General features: G+C 37.4%; 1 protein-coding gene across 19 annotated transcripts in view; it reads left to right on the top strand.

Annotated features, from left to right (window-relative positions):
• The first annotated feature begins 947 nt into the window (after positions 1–947).
• MEF2C (myocyte enhancer factor 2C) overlaps positions 948–19,011 on the top strand; it is a 155,228-nt gene continuing 137,164 nt past the window's right edge. For 6 of the 19 annotated variants that reach the window (XM_029217836.1, XM_029217832.1, XM_029217807.1 and 3 more), the window contains exon 1: positions 7,199–7,444. The gene's annotated coding sequence lies outside the window, so the exon portion shown is untranslated. Of the gene's footprint in view, positions 1,054–2,846; positions 2,934–5,779; positions 5,898–5,937; positions 6,060–6,665; positions 6,734–7,035; positions 7,445–19,011 lie in introns of those variants that run through there. The other 13 variants (XM_029217829.1, XM_029217830.1, XM_029217819.1 and 10 more) reach the window with 11 other exon arrangements.

The raw sequence follows: 19,011 nt of genomic DNA, 5'->3' as shown, positions 1-19,011 counted from the left end.
GACAAGATAAACATTCTACATCTTTGATTTATTCAGCCAGGTACAGCACTACGCCTTTGGAGCACTAATCTTCCCAGAGCTCCACAGACAGAAACACAGCACAGGCATTTCCACTTCGTGCTGATAATTTAGCAAGAGATCCCCGTACTGTTCTCACGTGCAAACCAATAAAGAGCGATGGAAGAGGAAAGGAAATTTGGGGGATTTTTTGGGTTTTCTCCCTCGTATCCCATTTCTCCTTGTAGTTTGTGGCCTTTCTCTAGCCAAGATGCGTACATATCCACTGAGGGAGCTTCACTGCTAGAGCAAACGGTTGTTTGCTGGTTTTTTAAAACAGTCCTATGGACCCCCCGAGAGCTTGGGCTAATAAATCAAGCTCGTGGACCCCCGTCCCTTCCTCCCGGTGTGCCAGGTGAGAAAGCAGGCTGGCTGGCGCTGGACCCAGGCGGCGGCCCGACCTGCGCGCACCACCCCCTCGCTCTCCCAGGCTTGCGAAGTGCTGCGGCGGAGCGCTCGGGCCGCCTGTGCCGCCGGGCGCCGACAGCGTGCCAGCGCTTTGTGCACGTGCGTGGGTGGGCTCACTCTGTGCGTGGCTCGGCGCTTGCGCCCAGAGTTGCGGGGTCGTCTTTCGCCAACCAAGGGTAAATATCCTCCAGGTCCCCCCACCAGACCAGTAGGGCACCTCCCCTGACGCCGTCACCGCCCGTTTCCAAAACCCACCCACCACCGTTGCGTCCTCCTCCGTTCCCGGGAGCCCGCCACGCGGCCTCCTCGCCAAGCCACCGGCCGTTTGCCTCCCCCGCCAACCCGCTCCCAAGCGGTGACTTCCCCGCTATAGACGCCACCCGGTGCACGCCCCGCCGAGGCAGCTCGGCCTCCCCTCCGCGCGCCCAGGCCCAGCAGGCCCCCACAAGGGCCAGAGCCCGCTTCCTCCTCGCCTGGGGCGCTCGCACGTGGCGCACTCACCCCCTACCAGCTGCCTCCGAGCTCTAGACACGCTCCCGGGAGGGAGCCCCCGCTCAGCTCCGTCCGCGCGGGGAAAAGTGGGTGGGGGTAAGTGGAGACCGACACAGAAAGGAGGGTATAGGTGGTGAGAGCGGTGTTAGAGGGGAGGACCGGCAATAATTGGCTGGCTTTGCGGCTGCTGCGCCTCTGCTGAACGCCTAGCCAGCGAGGATTCACTTTCCACACAAATCAACCTGAGGGACTGCTGCTGCCCGCAGTCAATAACTCAGCGGACTGAGCTGCTGAAACTAGAGGCGTCCCGGGTCTGGGTCTTTAAAAGGGGCTGTCCGGACTGAATCCCAGCCTTGTTCTTCCCAGACAAAGGAGTGGGCGCCAAAATGCAGGGCGGTATTTTTAACCCCCATGCCTACCCCGATCCCATGTAAAGATCTTTTGAAATTAAAGGGCACACACATAGAGGTATCTAGAAAAAACAGTTAAAAGGGGAAGTGTGAAAATCCTTTCTTTGAATTGAAGGGTTCTGTGATATTTCAAGAAATGGGTTAGAATCAATGTTCTGAAGAACATTTAACAATTTTGTAAATAAAAGGTAAAGTCTATTAAATTTAGCCATGCATATGGATACTTTTTAATGAGCTACACATTCGCAAGAAAATTAGTGATCAAGCCTTATTTGGGCATACTGATCCAGGAAAAGGAAGAAATGTAATTTGTAGTGGCATTTTAAAAAGCTTTAACATAGCTTTCAGACATTATTTCATGAAGATTGCATTTCTGTAAGGTGAAAAGGCCCTGGGAGATGTGTATTATGATTCCTGCTTAATAGACTGTAAAACCAAGCAGAGCTGGGAGAATGGTAATTCACCAGGTCACCTAGTACTGACTACCAAGTTGAGACTAACTCACTGTGGGCCTGAGTCTAAAAGACTAAACTCACCTAACACCCCTAAAATAAAAGTGGCCAAAATTCTTCATTTCTCCTTGACTGTGAAGCAACTTAAAAATAAAAATAAACTTAAGAATGTCAACCCAAATATAGAGGATTTGTAAGTCTTAATGACTCTTGACTATGAAAAGTCTTCTTGCTAATACAAATGGGAAAATGGTTATTGACCTTCATGGTCTGATATGTCTCAAGGTTGGGAGGACTAGACCATTCTGAAACCAAGGAAAAGTCCATTTGTGTGTTCAAAGTCATTGAAAGCTGGCTTCAAACGGAGACTAGAACACAAGAGCCCTTGTCTGTACTCAGTACAGTTAAACACTCCTTGGAAGGATCAGGTATTATTGGTAATAGAATTCATTAAGTGTACTGAATTCACATCCTTAATCCCAAAGTATTAAAATTGGCTTTTAAGCATATAAAAAAGCCCTTTCAGCAACTTTAGTTGCAACTTCAGTATCCCAACTAGACAAATTTTGTTAGCTTGAAATATGATGGATTTGACTTTCTTCCTTGTAATTCTTCATCAGATATTAAAATATACAAAAATAAAGATAAATATAGGATCTTTAGATATGAGATAAAGGATATGATTAAACCTTGGCTTGGAATAACAAATCCTTTTTATATTGCAGATTCTCAATCACAAGCAGTCCATATGGTGTATACTGTGCATGGACTGAGGCCGTACCTAAAGAATTTTTGAAATTTAACTATTTGGCACTATTTATTTTACAGGTTATAGGTATTATCACAATTAATGATCATTTTAATTATTTTATATTCAATACACGTTCATTTGGTTTAAAATTAGAATTAACATTAATGTTAGTTCAGATTAGAAGTTTTAGAAATAAATTAATCTGAATGTATTTTGGTATCAACATTCTTTAAAAAAATTTTTTTAACTATTTACCTTGTACTTATGCATTTTAAGGTGCCAAAGAAGAGTTGCAAACTGTGAAGTAACTTCTATGAAGAGATGAAGTGAAGAATGGAAGGCAAATGACTGTATGTGTATGTGGTAAGTGCTTCACGTTTGTTATCATCCATCACAAAGTTAATTCATAAAGGTAAAACTGCCACAAACTCTTTGTCATTAAGTACTTATAATGTTAACATGTATAAAAGTGATATTGTCTTGCATAACCATTAGGTGACTTATCATATAGCAATACTATACCATTTTGCTTAAAGCTCTCATGTCACCTTTCAGGGCATACCTTTGCAAGTCTGTTTTACAATTAATCCATTTCAGGGGAAGTTTTGTATGTCATCTCTACTGTAATTATAAAAAGATACAACATTTTTTTATGCTCTTGGAATTTGTATCTTACTATTTTTTATATCTGAACCTATAAGTTCAGTTATCATGTTTGTGTTGAAAGTATTCTGGCTGAAGAACAGATACTATACAGTTGAATAATATTGAGGGGTAGATTAATCTATAGACTTTCTTCATTTTAGGGTGGGTTGCTGTGGCAACCGCCCCAGCTTACTTTAGAATAATTTTTTAAAGCTCACTTCAAGAGCTACACCCAGCGTGGGCCAAGCTTAAAAGCAGGCAGACCCAGAGCACAGGTAGACTGCTGATTTAATGTAGGGAAGTAGTAAGAAGTGGAGGGTGGAGTAAGATGATATGCAACCCTGAACAGAAATTAGAAATGAGCTTTCCCTAGAGTTAAATCCTGAGTCATGCTCTCTGTAACTTCTGTGGCACTTTAGTTAAATATATTGCTAAATGATTCTTTGGGGGGAAAAAAACAAGTTAATATGTATTTACATGTTTAATAAAGCACTTATGATACTTATTTAATGAAGGAAATATTTGGTGATTGGGAAGAAAAAAAGCTGGTTTAAATAGTACATCAGTCCCAGACATCATTTTCTCTTACAGGAAGTGTCACCTTTTATTTAACAGGGTAGGCCACTAGCTTCCAATTGGCTTAAAGGGTATAAGAATTTTCTACTTTCCAATCGTAGAACTGGAATAGATTGGAGAAATCATTTAACGCGTAAGCAAACTGAAGCCCAGAAAGGACACGCTCGTTAGTTGGGCACAAATCTTGAACCAGAGAATCCAGGCCTCCTAACACCTAGTACATGCTTCTCCCGACACCAGAAAATACTCTCATCCTAGCCAAGTACCATTTGGTGGCCAGGATCAGGATGATTTTGGTTTAAAAAAAAAGAAAAATTCAGAAGTATTTAAAGATGAACACAAAGCATGTCTTGGATTAACCACTTTGTGGATTACCAGTGAATAATTTTAAGTCTCAGGCGGCTTTTTTCTATTGTATATTTCTGCACACTTCTGTTCCACTTCAACTATAAAGGCTCATGGGAGGGAAACAAATGCTAATATTAACTTAGGTCACACATAATTAAGAAGCTAAATCTGCTGAGGGGAATATCTTATATTTTAAAAGGCCAACTGTGATATAATCCAGATCTAAATTGTTTTCAAACTATCCACAATGTGGGGTTATACATACATTTGAATGCTTGTATTATCATTGATAGTTATGGGTTTGTTATAATGTTTATTATTAAATAATTCTTAAAAATGTTAAAAGTAAAACAGTTTTCTTTTTGAAGGAAAATAAAACTAAAGAGTACTGTGGTAAGAGTCATGTATTGCCTATGTCTTATTTGCTCATGTAAAATAAGCTGTTACAATTCATTATGTTAATTTCAGACATTATGGCAATAAACAAATGTTCCTACAAACAATTTGCTTTGTCAGGACGTTTGTGAATCTTGAAAAATTAACTTCCACCCTGTATAGACATATCTTAGTATTCAAAATGTCAATGCACCTTTAAATTTTTGGATTTTTTTTTGAAGTTGTACCTTAAATGAAAACCTGATACAGATTATCTCTGCCATATTATTGAAATGAATTCATGGTAGTAGCAAACTCACCAGATGAAAAGCAAACAGGCAAACAAATATATTGTAGATACTAATCTGCAAGAAATAATAGTATTTCAGATAGTTTTTGCTTTGTGACAGTTTGCCATGCTCTCCTATAACAATGGCAAAAGATTCATCGATTCGGGGCTGATAGTCACAATGGAGATGAGCCAGAAGCCTGAAGATTATTCAGATCTAGTTGTACTTGCCTGTAAAATCAACCTTCCCCTTTCAAGTGAAGCCTTGGGGCAGACACCTAAATGTTGAGCCCACTCTTCTGAGAAAAGCTACTCAGATCAAATAGCCCCTATAATGAAGAAGGAGGCTTTTTGATTCACACTGCCCTCATGCATTAAAATAGTCTGGAGGCACAGTGCAGAATTTAACGGGAAATGGAACTAGTCATTGAGTTAAACACATAGTGCTGAGAGGAATTTTTTTAAAGTGAGGAAATAGCTTTAATTAGCTAGATATTTCAGTATACTACTATTGTGTACTCTGGTACATTCAGTATTTTTATTTCCCCAATGTATTTTCTCTTCTTCTTTTCACAATATTAAAAATTTTTAATTTGGTTTAAACATTTTATATAGTCTGTAGTTCTACTGGCATGTAATCTTATCTTTTCATGGTTTGTGTACTAGTTGGTATATTTTATCTTTGGCTTTATTGGGCGTGGTGTAATTGGATAGGGAGGGGAGGTGCTCAATCCCTAGTAGCCTTTCCTAAATCTTGAATATTAACCTTTTTTCTTTTTGATAAGGAAAAGTATTCACTGGGCTTAAACCTTAATATAAGTATCTTCCTTATCAGTCTCTATTGCTGCTTCCTGTGCAGCTGAAACTCTTCAGGATAAGTGAAGTCATCAGCTATCGGATAGGGAAGCCTAATGCATTTGGGAAGTTGGTTTAGTTTACATGTTAATGCCTTGGATAAAATCCAGTAAGGTGTGGAAGAGATATTGTGGGAGAAGGGAGGGGGAAATCTCCGAGGAAGCTGCCGCCTCGGTAAATATTTCCAACCTGATTAGAAAGTTCATGGCCCGGAGATGAAGTCGAGAGTTCAAATACTGGTAATCCTTTTATTATTTTGTACATTACTAACACTTGAGAAGCGTTTCGGCTCCCTTTCTAGCCCTCCAGCCTCTCAGGGCCGAAACCCGCGTATTCTGGGCGTGAAGGAAAAGCGCGCTGGAATCGAGTGCTGCAGACATCCTGGACTGGGGCTTTTACGCGTGAGTAACGGAGGAGCGCTCGGACCGGTGGAAGAACGAAGTGGTTAACGCGTCTCCAAACTAGGGGTGGGGGGGGAGTCACAAGAGCAACTATTAGGGTCGCGCTCCTATTGGTCAGAGGAAAGATCCCGACTTTAGAAGGACTTTCCTGCAGGCTGGCTCGCAGCGTCCCCGGGGAGCGAGCGCGCAGCAGCCGGAGACTCGGTTCTCCGAGCGTCCTCGGCGGCGCCGGCAATGAGCAGGGAGCCGCCGCTCGCGGCGTTGTCTTCATTTCGAGCAATAAAGAATTGTCATTAGGTTTGCGTATGGCATGTGCCATTACCCCACCGTAAAACTAAAATTAGCAAAATGTCAGGAATGGAAAGATTGATTCACCAAGATGCAATTATCATTTAAAAGTGCTTGATTGAGGTACTGATGTTCAGTGATTTATTCTGCATACCATATACATAATTAAAGTAGTGTAGTGGAGTAATTTATCAATCTAGTTGAGACGGGAGGGGTGAGGAGGGAACTGCTGTTATGTTTGTTTTATTAAAATGCTCCGAGGTCTGGTCCCGCCCCCCTTTTGCAAGAGTGAAACTGATGATTTCTCCAGCTCCTGAGAGAGAGAGTCAACGGTTTGGGATTGTGAGGGAGAGAGAGGAAGAAGGCAGCGCGAGGCAAAGGCAAAGGCAAGGACAAAATAAAATAAAGGACAAGAAGGCAAGAGGCACTTCATGGGATGTGCTGCTTAGAACCCCAAGCCGCGTGCTCCGTTTTCTCTGCCACCCCCGCCTCCCCTCCCAACATCCTTCCACTCCCCCCGCCCCCCGCCTTTTTTACGCGATGTTTCAAAGGCTGAGAGCGGCTCGCCTTTTCCCATTCGTCTTCTGTCACTTCCTTCCTGGACGCAGTTTTCTGGACGAGTCTGGTTACTTTTAATCCTGCGGGCCGCTGAGAGCCACTTTCTCCTCCTCCTCCTCCTCCCCTTCCTCCCCCTCCTCCTGCTGCTTGGAGCGGCCTCGGCGCGCGCGAATGCGCGGCCCCGAGCGCGCCTCCCCCGCGCGCGCTCCTTCCGCGCGCGCGCGCGCACACACACACACACACGCGCACACACACACACACACATCGTCTCCAGCTCTCTGCTCGCTCTGCTCGCAGTCAGACACTTGAGCACACGCGTACACCCAGACATCTTCGGGCTGCTATTGGATTGACTTTGAAGGTTCTGTGTGGGTCGCCGTGACTGCATGTTTGAATCAGGTGGAGAAGCACTTCAAGGCTGGACGAAGTAAAGATTATTGTTGTTGTTGTGTTTTTTTGTTTTTGTTTTTGTTTTTTTCTGTCTCTCTCTTAAGAAAGGAAAATATCCCAAGGACTAATCTGATCGGTTCTTCCTTCATGTAAGTACCTCTGACATTTCTCCAGGAAATAGAAATAGCCGGGGTATTGTCTCTGAAATCTGCATCATTATATTCCACGGCACTGGGTCTATCGCTGTGCCTCTTTGAAGGCTTGAAGTTGAGGCTTGTTGTGCGTTCTTTTCTTAGATTCCATGATTTCCTTGTGTGTTGCTGAAAGTAACTTTTTAGATAGTCCTATCTGTTTGCCATCAGTTATTGAAATCACTCCTGACTCGTTCTTGTCACATCAGTGTGTTTAAAGTTTCATGAAGTTAGTTCACATCATTAGCATGTTTGATATGGTGGAGCATGTGGAGCCTGGTGGACTTTAATATTTCACAGAATGTTCCGTGACCTTGAAGTACATGCCTTAAGATTTAGCTGTTAGTTCACTGTGGAAAGATGCTCCTATGGGTCCCACTAAAGACTGATTTGCTTTGGGTTATGCTTCTGAGCCACTAAATCTTGGGATTAGTTTGAGCTAAAGCATGGCTGTCTGTCAGAGTATACCTTTGTGCATCTCCTTCCATTACCAAAGTGCTGGCTTGATAGAGGGCTTCTTAACTGGTGTAGACAAAAAGTAATACACTGGCCATGGTAGTCTACACATTTCACAATTCTTGTTGGGATTTCAGTATGTGCATTGCTCTTTATGTCAAGTCAAATACATAGCTGTTTAAAAACAAATAAGGTTAAGTCACTTAAATTGCCTTCTGTTTGGACTTTGGATGAAAGTTACCAAACTCAGTGATAAAGTTTGGCACAAAGGAAGTATATGTAGACATGGCACATTGTTCATTGTGTTATTAAATATTATGCAAGTATTTAAATTTAATGTTAGTGTTATCTCCTTCCCAGAATATGGCTATTCATTCTTAAAGGAAATTGTATGTCTGAAACATGTCTGAGACTATTCTAGGTCCACTAGTTACCATTTTGGGAGAAAAGCCCTCTTTCTTCACATTTTAGGAATGTGTGTCTTTTGTATAAAATTCCTTTATATGTAAATGCTGACAGTATAAAGCAGAATCAGGCTCTCTGCCAGTTCTTTAACGGTCCTCAGTGGAGAATTGCTTTGACACAAAGTGCATTTTACTATTGTGAATCTGATACTAACTCTAATAGTAACTGTCTTGTGAAATAGTTAGTGACTGCCTGTATTTTCTAAGTGCTGTAAAAGGAACTCTAGCTACCTCATTATACCAGTCAAAAAGAGTGACCAGCCTCTTTTTCACTGGCACCTTGCAATAGAATTGCGGTTGCAGAGTAAAGATGTTTATGTAGAATATAATAACTCCAATCCCTAGAGACTTGGTAGGACGTGGAAATGTGACCACCTGTGAACCCCATTTAACCTCTGTATGCATACTAATTTTAGCTTTAAAGAGATTGACAATCTCCAATTTGAAACTAAAACATCTTATTTAATTTTAAAAATAATATCAGTTTTGGCCAGTCTTTGAAAACGTTGAGTATGTACCAATATGGCACAAGGAGTTTTGGTTGAATATAAAGCAGTTAATAAACCATATATTTGTCTTCCAGTATGTGCATGAAATTATTTATTAAGTTAAAGAGGTAGTTCTAAAGCAAGTAGATTCAGAACTTGACAGGTAAAAGATGTACATGTCTAATGTCCTATCTCAAGAGGGAAAAAAAATCTCTAAAACTAAGTATCTCATTCTCTTTGTAGGAAAGTATATTTGGCTATGTATTAGACTTCTAACTCAAATCTAAAAGTTTTCATCAAAACACACTTTAAACTCAACGTTTGTTTAAGATATGGTCCCCTAGTCGAGTTAAGGAGACAATAGTTGGCAGTTATCCTTACTTCAGGTTTTACTAAACTTTATAAAAATCTGTTTTTTACTAATGTAATTCACACGGCTTTGGAGTATTTGTGGCATATTTTCCGGACTTCTTACTAAAGACAGTATGTTACCTCATTCATTAATTACTCTATTTACATTCTGATTGCTGTGGAATATAGTGAAAGAGAATATTAAAGATGTAACTTTTATTAAATTTTAATCTGTTTCTGGGATTTAAGTAACAAATGAGCACTTTATAATGAGTCAATTTTCCAGCTTTCCTGAGCTGTTCATGCTTTAAAAGTATGCAATCATATATGTTAACTTTTCAGAACAAAAACATCTCAACATTAAATACATGAAATTTAAATAACAAGGACTTTACCTTGCCTCTTTTCTTCTTTGTAAACATATTCAATTTTCAAAATTTGGGGGAAGGGGTTCATTCCATTAGGGAAAAGGGCTATCTAATGATTCAAAATTGAATCCTGGAAAAGCATCATGTTTTATATTTTTCAGATGTCTGTGAGTGTCTTCCTTGGCCCTCACTTTACCAAATCAATAAATTGCATAACACTACAACCATATCTTTCCAATAAGTGATTTATTGTATTTAAACTTCTTCTATAAAAAACTGAGCTAAATAACTGCTCGGCATATGTTAACATTATATTTCAAAACTTTCTTCTGTTTATTGTAGTATATTTTGTGGGTTTATTTCCCAACTCTACGTGCGGTATATTTTGAGTCTATGAAATCTCAGAAAGTGACAAAAATGGGGAAATATCTGTGCAGCAACACTTGTGCTTCATAACAACAAAAAAATAGTTATTAAACAGAGAACCCTGGCTTCAGGGACACGATTCAGAACAACATGGAAGAATTTCATATGCAATTAAGGATCACAGAGTGGACTTTAAAGAGACTATTAATAAAGTTCTACTTTTTTTTTCCAAAGCACATCCTCTGAGAAAACACCACACAAATTAATATCTAAAACTTATAAAAATGCACATATTCATTTTATGAATGCACTGATTGCCTGGACATAATGAAAAGATTTCATCACTGGTGCTCAGTCTGTGTGCTGCACGTGGAAGGGTAGGTGATTAAGATCCCGTCCTCGCACTGTACCTTAATCTCATGGGCGCGTGGACTGCCCTGCACTCAGTAAAGCCTGACTGTTCACCGAGATCTGTCATCTTTAGGAAATCAAACCAGATTACAGAGGCGATTCACAAAACCAGGAGCGACAACAGAGTCTGTGCACCTTACAAAAGGCGGATTATGCAGTTCACATGTTATTTTGATAGGTCAAAGATAAAAGCTGATTGTTGAGGAACGGCAAGACACTCCAATTTCAAATGATTGCTAGATAAGTATACCACGACCCTGTTGCTTCATCATTATGAAGAGCCATTCAAACAGTAGAAAACTCAGTTTTCAAATGACAGGCTTTCAATAGTGAAATAAGAGAAAACGTACTTCTTATATACATCCTCATTGCTTTCATTTTAAGTTCCATCACTTCCTTCTGAACAGACTTAAAGTTCTGGATGCTATATGAAAGTTATTATTATACGTCTTAATTGCAGTAAACATTTTCAGAGGCATTGTAGAGAGCACAAAACAGAATTTGCCAGAAATAAAAGATACTCTCATGGTATTGAGTAACCAAGCAGAAAATGCATGGTAGTCAATAGCCATTATGTTATTCTGTTACCAAATATATTCTTCACAAAAATGTGGAATTACATAGTTAATGAATCCATACATTTGAAATAGATCTTGATAGGTGTTTATTGGTCAAATTATATCTATTTCATGCACGTTTTATAAAGGTCATTCTTTACAAGATATGCTGTTTTCAGAGAGATTATTTCAGAGAATAAAGTTTTGGTTTACATAATAACATTTTGAAAACCCCTACTCTTTACGCATCCAACTCTACAGTAATTTCTTGCTTCTTTAAAATTTGAAGTCCTTTTTTACCCAACTGATGCCTCCTAGTGTTTCACACAATAAAACACTAATGAGTCACCCATAAATGTAAACATTGCATTTTCATTGCCTACATCTTCTGTGATACATAAAATTAATATTTATGTGTTTAATTTTCTGTGCATTATTATAATAAGATAGGAAGTTCCAGTGAATGAGATGTTTCATCTGAGTGGATTTGTGGCACACACTAGCAGGTTTTCTTTGACCATAACAATATCTTATTAAGTTTTAATAAGTTTATTACCTTCAGGTCCAGTTTATATATTCACTTTATATCCACTCTTATTCCAAGTGAAAAACATAGGCGGAGTAGCAGAGCTTCCATTTTGTAGGCCTGGAAATTATATAGCTGAGCTCATCCGCAAATGCCTGATGAACAAATTGCAAAAGGACTAACCGTTTCATTTAAACACTAGAATACCTTAAAAGAGATATAAAATTTTGCTCACACTGTGTCTTTACACTTGCAAATTTCTATGTAAAAATGGAATAAAAAAAAAAGAGGGTTTAGGAAAATTAAAAGTAAAGATAAATGCACAGATTCCCACCAGTATGGAGTGTGTCTCTTTATTAGAAAATAACAATTAAAAAAAACTTGCTTTGGGAGCATAGTATTCTACATAATAGAAGGAAAACTTGTTGGAAGACAATTTATGACCAGAAATTTGTCAAATGAGGTGGAAGTTAGTGGATACCAACTTTGATGTGAGTTTTCTGTCATTAGGATGGTGAGCGTAGACTTTCAATATTCATGCACTTCTGTGATTTCAGACAACTTTCTGATTCTGCTTATGAAAGATGGATACTTCAGTTTCTGAGTATTTTTTCTTTAAAGTATTTATGAAAGAGAGGAGGCATTCGCCTAATGTCTAAAGTTCAAAGGATGCCCTCAGAAACCTGTAACATTTATGGGCCTCCTCCTGAGTTGTCATACCACACACAAGTGCACAAAAACACTCACAGATTTCGTCCACTAACACAAGTGTTCTGAGCGTCCAAACATAGACACTAGGCTGAGACTGAACGTAGTTCATTTCCGTTACCTCTGTATGCATCAGTTAGTTGTCCTGATTCAGAACACACGCACTTTAACAATATTTGACTCTCATTTAAGATTTTCTAATTTGGTCAGTAATACAGTGCTATTCCAATTCTGTGCATGTTGGACATATTTCAAAGAATGTTAGGGGGTGTGTTTCTTTCGTTCAAGGAAGCAAGCATGTAGAAAGGGGTGGACCTTTCCCACAAGAGCCACATTTCTTCCCTTGGAGAATTGAAGCAAGTATGCAGTATGTAAGTGAATAACAGCATGAGAAAGAAAATAATTTCTAATCATGTGCTATAGTTTGTGAGCAAAGGAAACTGTCAGGTTTTTCTTAAAAGCAGTTCTTATTGATAACCTTTCTCACACTGAAAAAAGTCTATGCTGAAAAAAGTCTGAAAATTTTATTTTAATATTAACTTCTATAAAGTACACTAGAATTAATTTTTCTCAAAAGAAGATTTCAGTAGTAACCATTTTACAGATGTATTGAGGTATACAGAAGTAAAGAGAGCTAAAAGCACCCATTCCCTATCTCTCTTAAGAATAAATAGATAGCATCAATATTCTTATGTTAGTTGTTTTTGTCTGTGCAAGAAAAATAATTAAAGAAAATTCTGTAACAAAGAATACCATTGAAAAAATAAGATTATAGAAAAGATTATCCAATATAGCATTATCTCACATTTCTTTGGTATTATTTTAACATTAACTACAAAAAGGAAAGTCATATTCCTACTAAGTATGGAAATTATATGATACCTGTTGTATACATAATGTGGGTTTGAGGTGATAACATGAGTAGCATTCATTTGTCATCACCATAATGCATTTGTTGTACATTGTCATCGTATTGCCTAAGTTAAATCTCTGTATTTATTTTAAAAATATAACCAGTCGTAAACAAAGTTCAAAGTATACATGAAGATTATCTTTTGAGGATATTATAAACGAAATTGGTGATATTACAAGCGATAAAAACAGTAAACTTATTATGGGCAGATTTCCACAGGAATCATTACTCTTTAATAATGCAGATGTTATAGAGACTTTATTAATTCTTAATGCTGTAAGTCTGAAATGAATGGAGCAATGTTGTTCATCCTGCAAGTGGTTGCGATTCATGTAGAATGACAGTGCAAATCTTCTAGTAATGATTTAAGTAAAGTACCTTAAACTTGTTTCTAGAGACTGGAGAAACTGATCTCTGAAGCAGTCCCTGGTGAGAACCTGCTTTTTCCAAATAGTATCCCGAGTGTGGTCTGGTTTTCCTCTTGTATCTTGTTGTCATAGATAAGATGCACAGGAAGAATTCATATAAATTGTTCTTAGATACCATGGATCTCTAGTATATTGGATATAAAAAGCAGTAGATAATGGTCTTGATAGAATGCGAAGTGTTTTTTAAAACAGCTAACAACTATCCCTCTTGCTTTTTCACACATCTGTGATTCTTTCAGCGAGTTAGAATGATAGCAAGAGAATGCATCTTTCCCCGAACCCCGGAGATAGGCAGCTTTGGCTTAGATATGCTTATTTATTTATTTGCAAAATTAGAAAATAGATTCACGAATGTAAATAAGTGGGGACAGACAAGGAAATTAGTCTACTACCTAATAGAGTAAACATGACTTTTTTTAACCTTCTAATTAATAGTTGACCACGCGTGAGGTATACAACCAAGGCTTATTATGGAAAGCTGGTATTATTGCTGAATGTAACATGAGGGATTGGGATTTCTTTAAAGTAATTTTGAAGATGTGATTATTTAGCAGAAATATTCACTGGAGCATTTTATTTTTAGAAATCATGGTCACACAAGGAAGCCTTTATAGGACCGACTACCTAATTGCAGTCAAAAATCTCTTTAATGAATGAACACACACACACATACAGAAGAACACACATTTTAAGAATATAATGGCCCTATATTTTTCCATTTTTTTTGCCACATTCTTTGTATCTGAACAGAATGTATGTGTCTAAGCAGATGTTTTAAGTTATATCCTTCATGTAGGTGAGTCTGTAAATGTACCATTTAACTTAAATGGCTTTGTGGGAAGGTAGTTTGAGGAGTTTAAAAAGGGAAAAAAGAACCCTCCAGTTACTATAGTTTCAGCTCTTTCTTTTTAAAAATAGTAATTACACTCAGGATAAAGAAAGAAAAATAAACTCTTTTAATTCTTTGTAACGTCCACAGTTTCTAAGGTAGAGGTCTGATGTATTTTTATTCCTGAATATGCAGGGCAGGTACTGGCAGCAGAGCTACAAAATGAAAACTTCCTGGCTGCAGACCAGATACAGCGCACAGTGCCACATCATAAACTTCCCCTTTTCTGTCTCGGAGTGATTTCAGCCCGATGTAATGTCCTTTTTTCCCCTTGCGTAGGCTAAGGACCAGAGGGCCTTCTTCCTGGGCAATCGCTTTGGGAAAGGAAAAGCATAACGTTTCCCTTCTATAACTTGAAAACTCTGCCTCTTAAATCACTAAGACATTAACTGCAAAGTGGATTCAGTATGTTTCCTTTTTCTTCCCATAGAGCAGTTTAGAGTGCCTAAAACAATAGGTGTAAGATAGAAAATGAGCCCTCTTCTCACCCTCCCTCCTCCAGCACATGCAGGCCCAATCAGATGTCTGTATTTTTTTGTTTTGCAGAGAAAAATATAATGGTTTCTTTTCAATGAAGCCTGTGCATTATATTCCAGATATGTTAGGTCATTTTGTGATGCAAATTAACATTGAATGGTTTTTGTACTTATCTCGGGAAATAGCAATGTTCTACCACAATACGTGGCACTACAGTAATTTTTATTGATAAACACTCACACTTTTAATGATTACTAGGTCAAAATACAAAGGGAGAAAATATGGGCTCTAGTTTTCAGGTTTGGTTTATACTCTTCATTTGAAAGGTACCGTGTAAGTAATGTGCTTATTACTATGCAAAATACATCAACTTCTAAATACCTGCATTAATATTCTTTGCATTTGAAACTGTAGTCCGAAAACTCGTACTTCTCCTTGTAAAATAGAGTAAAAAATGGTTAAAACCAGTCTTTAGTTACCAGTTACATTTTCAGCCGTTACCAGTGTGATTTTTAAAAATAATTTCTAGCTGCCATGGCTCCTTTCAATCAGTGGTAGAATTCTTATTTGTGTGAAGTGTAGTCAGATTACTGCCAGCACACCTTTCTAAAACTAGCCTTCTCTTGTAGAAATGTATTAAGTGAGAGCCTTAAGTAGAAAGTGTTACTACATAATAAATATTTGTTCCAACTTTATTTTTAAATTAGATTATTGATTTAATAGTATACAAATAGCATATAAATGTTAGTTTATTTATTAACCCACTAAACCAATTATTAATTGCCTATATAAAATTTACCAGATAAGACCAACAGTTAAACGTAATTTAATTTTATTTCTCCTTAAACTAAAATAGATAAGAAAGATCATTTTAATTATGTTTGAATATCAAGCAACTATTTTCTGTGGATGCAAATGTTTCCTAATAAAATGTTAAGAAATTAACACAACATGGGTCTTAAAATGTAAAAGGTAACTCGTAAGAGTATGATCACGATGGCCTATTCTTGCCGTAGGTGTTATGAGCAAGTGCCCTATACCTGGCACACTTTCAAGGCCCATTAGCAAGAGGAAAAAATGTTAAACTTTTTTTTGCATATATTAATATACATAGGAGTCAATAATTTTTTGACATTTATTTCTTAGAAAATTAAACATCCTATTTAAAAATTCAGATTCAACCTTTAAAATTATGCTTTCATTTAGGATATGGTACAAGACTTCTTTATCTTCCTGGAATTCTCCTGAACCATAGGATAATTTGAATCATCACCACTAGATAAATATTGTTAGACACATTGCAAAGTTTCAGTTGTTCAGTATGTACACTGGATAAATTTTTAATCGAAAATGGATTAGCTTGCTCTATAAATATTATAAAACTATACATGATTAAAACATTAATCTCTTGGAGGTTCCTGAAGTAGGTGATTCTCTGGGCAAGAATTTAAAAATTTTTAAACTGTTAATGAGTAAATTACCAAGTACTTTTTTTAAGCTGCCTTATTTCTATTCACATTTGACGAACCTTACTAAGTTGTCAGATGGTCTTTAAGTAAAGGTTTTGTGTCCAGAAAGTCGATCTTTTCACCCTTCTTCTGTAACAGTTAATATAAATATGTTTAAAAGGTATAAACCCAGACATAGTTTCGTCAGGATTATTTTTCTTAACTAAATGAAGACGAACAAACCTGGCTATTTTTTTAAAAAGTGTATCTATTTGTTCATTTCTAGTATTTATCAAAAGACCACTTTTAACCTAGAGTCTGTCTAGGTTATAGGTTAAGGAAATAATTTTGACTATGTTTTTCTTTTCTTTCACCTTTGAGTTTTTCTCCCCCTTACATAAACCAAAAAGAAAACTTCACAATGGCATTAATGGATTTGCAAAGGGCCGGGTAAGATACTCTGAACCATTGCTTGTTTCCTTACTGTCCTTTGGTTGAAATGAATGGGCAATGTCCCTGCTAGGACTATTTGATCTTTCTTGAGTTAGTGTGAGCACTATATGATATTTTTTGACTTCTCTCATTTTTTAGCTTCAGAAATCAAAGAATTCTTGACCTCGTTATTTTCTTCCTCAATTTTTATTGTTTTTGGATTCTCTCCTGAGTTCCCATCTTGCTTCAGAATATTTGGTATTGTGAGAAAGCAAGTGCACTTTTAACTTGTTCTGACTACACGTGTGAGATCATAGAATTGTTTCAGGTGTTAACTTACCATCTTACACTTGAGAGATTGGTGTGGTTCATCACAGCCCAATGCCATGTCACAAAAGAGCTCCAGACACTGATCTTGAAGCAACAAAGGCTGCAGAATGGTGTCTTTGTAAGGAAGCACTGATGGCTTTGGAGTCAGTGAATGGTATGTCCACGGCAAAAATGCATAGCATTATGAAGTCTGAGGAGATGGTACAGTTATTGGACTAGTTGAACCAAATTATGGCCTTGATTATGTTAAGTGAAGTGTTGGGCCAAATCTCCAAGGTGTGTGTGTGTGTGTGTGTGTGTGTGTGTGTGTGTGTGTGTGTGTGTAGAGGGGGAGATGGGTGGGGAAGAGCAAAGAGAGTGAGACAAAAAGCCTGAGAGGATGAGGATGAATGCAAGTGAAAGAGAAAATCAGTTCTTTTGATTTGCAGACATAAAGAATTTGAAGACCATGTTGCCATACTTAATACCATTTCTTTAATTTTACATATGTGTGCTATTAGACAAACAGACTCATAAGCAATACAGAGTAATGGTTAAGAGCAAAGACCAAACTGGGTTCAGAATCCAGTCTTCCATTTACTGGTTAGTGGCTGTAGGTAGTTTATTTAACCACCAGAAAGCCTTGGTTTCAGTAACTGTAAAGTGGGGATAATAATACCACCCACCTCTTAGAGTTGTTGTAAGGATTAAACAGGATAATACATATAAAAATGAAAGTAAGTGGTGAGTAATTAGTAAGTTATTATATCATTATACTATATTTTAATCATTTTATCTTCCTGCCAGTGATGATCACTTAAAAATGCTTGGTGGAATAATTATTTTGGACTTTCTTTTTTCAATAATACTTTCATACCATTAAAATTGAGTCACTTTCAGGGCAAGTCTCTAATTCTGATGTTATATGAGGTCAATGCTAATGATCACTCAATACAGTATACTCCAAGAAAATCAAAATCTTTCACAGATCAGATGTTATTAGATAAATATCACATTATTTTTAGAACTAGAAATGGAAGCAAAGAAATAAAATAATTTCGTCTGTGATTTTTAAAAGTCATTTATTGACAGTTCTGAATTCCACATAGATTATTGCTTAGTTTTAATAAAAATTCAGTTTGGAGGAAGTGTTTGAGGTACATAGAGTTATTTTGTGGTTTTAATAGTGACAACAGCCTCACCAAGAGTTCTAAAGGTTTTTTTTTCTCTTAGCGTTAGTATTAACCATTTTTGAAGGATTTATCAGCATTCTTTATTTTTCTTATTACATAATTTTGATTGTATGTGGAGATAAATTAATTTGTGAAGAATGAGTGTCATTTTACTCATCTTTCTATTCCTTCACAATCACTCTTGCATATAATAGGTATTCTATAGATATTTGTTGAATAAATTAATAAATATTGTTTACTTGTAAAGATAAAATGCATTTTTATTGGAATAGTTAAAAAATAAGTAAAAGACACTTCTATCATCCTTTTTTCCCCAGATTTGAGGGATTGTTCATTTTAATTATAGTTTGTCAACTTTGAGATGACAAACAAATGAACTTATCTTAATCTGGGTATTTTCTTTATGTGAGAAGAAATATAGAGTGGTAAAGAAAATGCAGAAATTTACCTGAGGATTACACCTTTTGATAACACAAATAAACAAATTTAGGTAAAATGTGGATGAAAATGGGAATAAATCTGGTCTCAGAGTCTGCTTACCACTTTTTTGTTCAGCTTTTATATTCACTTAATTTCTCAAAAAACATTCATATTTTAGTTGACAAGCAGTGTCGATGAGGCCTGCCCCATTTAGACAGCCTGTGGAGTTGCAGCCACTTGAAATTACTCTCATGCTCTTGAATAACACCCCTCCAGTGTGCACCTTGCATTTTGGCTCTCTTTTCTAGCCCTGTTTTAATG

Source organism: Monodon monoceros, unplaced genomic scaffold (genome assembly GCF_005190385.1).
Source record: "Monodon monoceros isolate NGI ecotype Baffin Bay Population unplaced genomic scaffold, NGI_Narwhal_1 Super_Scaffold_12, whole genome shotgun sequence".
Lineage (NCBI taxonomy): Eukaryota > Metazoa > Chordata > Mammalia > Artiodactyla > Monodontidae > Monodon > Monodon monoceros.
This window is presented reverse-complemented; position numbering and strand designations above follow the sequence as displayed.